Below are 3,840 nucleotides of genomic sequence, written 5' to 3'. Positions count from 1 at the left end.
ACTTGAGGCACTCAAAGCTTCTATAGTAGAAAGCACAAAAGCAAGTTGTGAGGACCTTAGAAATAAGATGATTAATTTTGGGTGTGATACTTGCTATATTTGGCAAGGTGAAGTAAGAAACCTAAAGACCAAACTTGACAAGGCTCTTGAGCCCAAGATTACCTTTGCAATCGATAAATCAAACTTTCGAAAAAGTATGGTTAATCCATATCAAAAATATAAATATGTTATAAAGGATGAAGATAGCAAAGGCAATCAAAATGTAAATTTCTCTTGTCTTTATTGTTGCAAGAAAGGCCACTCCATTGCTAAATGCAGGTTTAGGAGATTCTTAGTTCCTAAAGGCATTTATCAATGGCTGCCCAAATGCAACCTTTTCGTTACTCACCGTTCAGGACCCAATAAGCTATTGGGTACCTTCTCGTGTTAATTGCATTTCCATAGGTACAATGCCTCGAGACCACTAAGAGAAGATGGGTTCTCGACAGTGGATGCTCAAGACACATGTCAGGAGACATATCACTCTTCATTGACTTCGTGGCTAAGAAGAAAGGATATGTAACCTATGGTGACAACAACCGTGGAGCAATACTAGGTAAAGGTAGTGTAGGTAACCCTTCTTCCACTACTATTTCTGATGTATTGCTTGTCGAAGGTCTTAAACACAATCTACTTAGCATCAGTCAATTATGTGACAAAGGATACAATGTATCATTTTCAAAAGATTGTTGCAAAATTGTACATAATGATGATAAGAAGAGTATGTTTAATGGCCTGCGAGTGAATAATGTCTATATGTTAGACTTGAACGAAGTATTGTTAACAAGTGACAAATGCCTTGTAACAATGAGTGAAGATTCATGGTTATGGCATAGGCGTTTAGCACATGTTAACTTTGACTTACTAAATAAAGTAGTCTCAAAAGATCTAGTCCTAGGTCTCCCGAAAATAAAGTTCACCAAGGATCACCTCTGTGATGCTTGTCAAAAAGGGAAGCAAACGAGGATCTCATTTAAATCCAAAAATATCGTTTCAACAACGAGACCTCTCGAACTTCTTCATATGGACTTATTTGGACCGTCTAGGATTAAAAGTCTAGGAGGAAATTATTACGGTTTCGTAATAGTGGACGATTTTTCTAGATTTTGTTGGACTATCTTTTTAGTAAGCAAGAGCGATACGTTCGCCGCCTTTGAAAGGTTTGCTAAGCTTTCCCAAAATAAATTAAATACAAACATTGTTTCAATTAGAAGCGACCATGGGGGTGAGTTCGAAAACCATTTATTTGAAGAATATTGCGGTAACCATGGTATCGATCATAACTTCTCCGCTCCACGCACTCCTCAACAAAATGGGGTTGTGGAGCGTAAAAATCGAATTTTGGAAGAATTGGGAAGAACAATGATTAATGAAAGTGGTTTACCGAAATATTTTTGGGCCGACGCCATTAGTACGGCGTGTTATGTATTGAATAGGGTGCTCATTCGCCCCATTCTAAATAAAACACCGTATGAGCTTTTAAAAGGGCGAAAGCCAAATGTTTCTCACTTACATGTTCTCGGTTGCAAATGTTTTGTATTAAATAATGGAAAGGAAAACTTGGGCAAATTCGATTCCAAGGCCGACGAAGGTATTTTCCTCGGATATTCTCAATCAAGTAAAGCATATAGAATATATAATAAACGATTACTTGCTGTGGAAGAGTCTGTACATGTCACTTTTGACGAATCCTATCCGAGAAACGTCGGAAAAGGTAGTGTTGTTCATGGTGCAGGTACATCTACGGAAGCCATACTCAAGGGTGGCGAGCCGGGGATTGATCAACCCGACAAAGTCAAAGTTGAGGAGGATATAGATGTACACCATGAGGAAGTCGAGGTAGCTCATCCGCCTTCAAACGATGATCTCCCTCAAGCTTGGAAGTCTCCCAAAGACCATCCAATTGACAACATTCTCGGAGATATCTCAAAGGGTGTTACACCTCGATCGAAGCTAAGTAATTTCTGTTATCACTTCGCTTTCGTTTCACAAATGGAACCTAAAAACCCTAAAGAAGCCCTACTCGATGAACACTGGTTTTTGTCAATGCAGGAGGAACTAAATCAGTTCACTAGAAATGAAGTTTGGGACCTTGTCCCTCCTCCGCGAGATCATCGAGTAATCAGCACCCGATGGGTGTTTAGGAACAAGTTGGACGAAAACGGGGTAATAACCCGTAACAAGGCGCGTTTAGTCGCGCAAGGGTATAACCAAGAGGAAGGCATCGACTATAAGGAAACTTATGCGCCGGTTGCCCGACTCGAGGCTATACGCCTTCTCCTTGCCTTCGCTTGTGCGAAAGACTTTAAACTATTCCAAATGGATGTTAAGAGTGCGTTCCTTAACGGTTACATAAATGAAGAGGTCTACGTCGCACAACCTCCGGGTTTTGAATCTCATGAGTATCCCGATCATGTTTACAAACTAAAAAAGGCTTTATATGGTCCCAAACAAGCTCCTAGAGCTTGGTATGAGCGACTAAGTAAATTTTTACTTGATCAAGGTTACTCAAGAGGAAAGGTTGACACAACTCTCTTCATTAAACGTCAAGGAAAGCACTTGATATTAGTACAAATTTATGTTGACGATATTATATTTGGGTCTACTAACATGAATCTTGTGAGAGAGTTTTCGGATCTTATGCAGGGTGAATTCGAGATGAGTATGATGGGGGAGCTCACATACTTTCTCGGTTTGCAAATTAAGCAACTCAATGAAGAAACATTCGTGAGTCAAACAAAGTATTGTTTGGACCTTATCAAGAGATTTGACATGGCAAAAGCCAAGGCCATTGACACCCCTATGCCAACGTGTACAAACTTGAATAAAGATGAAAGTGGTAAGGATGTAGAGGTAAAAGGTATAGATGTATGATTGGATCCCTTCTCTATCTGACCACTTCTCGTCCTGACAGTATGCTTAGCGTGTGTATGTGCGAAAGATACCAATCATGTCCCAAGGAATCCCATCTAAAAGCTGTCAAACGAATACTTCGATACCAATCCGGTACTCCGAAGTATGGACTATGGTATTCCAAAGGTAATGATTGCTCATTGGTAGGTTTCTCCGATTCCGATTTTGCCGGTTGCAAATCAGATAGGAAAAGCACCAATGGCACTTGTCACTTATTTTCAAATTCCTTGGTCAGTTGGCATAGCAAGAAACAAGTTTCAATTGCTTTGTCAACCGCCGAAGCGGAATACGTTGTCGCCGGTAGTTGTTGTGCTCAAATCCTATGGGTTAAGCAACAATTATTGGATTTTAATCTCAAACTCGAACGTATTCCCATTTTTTGTGACAATACAAGTGCCATTAATCTTACCAAAAATCCTGTGTTGCATTCTCGCACCAAACATATCGAAATTCGACACCACTTTCTTCGGGATCATGTAGAGAAAGGCGATATTGTATTTGAACATGTTAACACTAAAAATCAACTAGCGGACATTTTCACAAAGCCGCTAGCTACTGAGCCTTTCTTTCATATTCGCCGAGAACTTGGTATTCTCGACATTTCGGAACGGGAGTTTTAAATTACTTGCTTTATCTTATTTCATTTAACACTATAATCTTGTACTTCTAACAAGTTAATGTTGTTGCAAGCACAATTATATTGTTCATCAAGTTATTCCGGCATCAAGGTGATATTGTTCCTTTACCCTTCTCTCTCTCCCAAACTTCATGGTTAAATAGTTGTATTACATGATAATATTGTATATATATGACGTGTTTCATATACCATGTCTGTTTGGATGTTTAATGTTGTGTGGCATTCTATTTATGCATCAAACATGTGAGCAT

The sequence above is a fragment of the Lathyrus oleraceus genome, chromosome 6, assembly GCF_024323335.1.
Source record: "Lathyrus oleraceus cultivar Zhongwan6 chromosome 6, CAAS_Psat_ZW6_1.0, whole genome shotgun sequence".
NCBI lineage: Eukaryota > Viridiplantae > Streptophyta > Magnoliopsida > Fabales > Fabaceae > Lathyrus > Lathyrus oleraceus.
The sequence above is the reverse complement of the archived record's forward strand: the minus strand, read 5'-3'. Positions refer to the sequence as shown.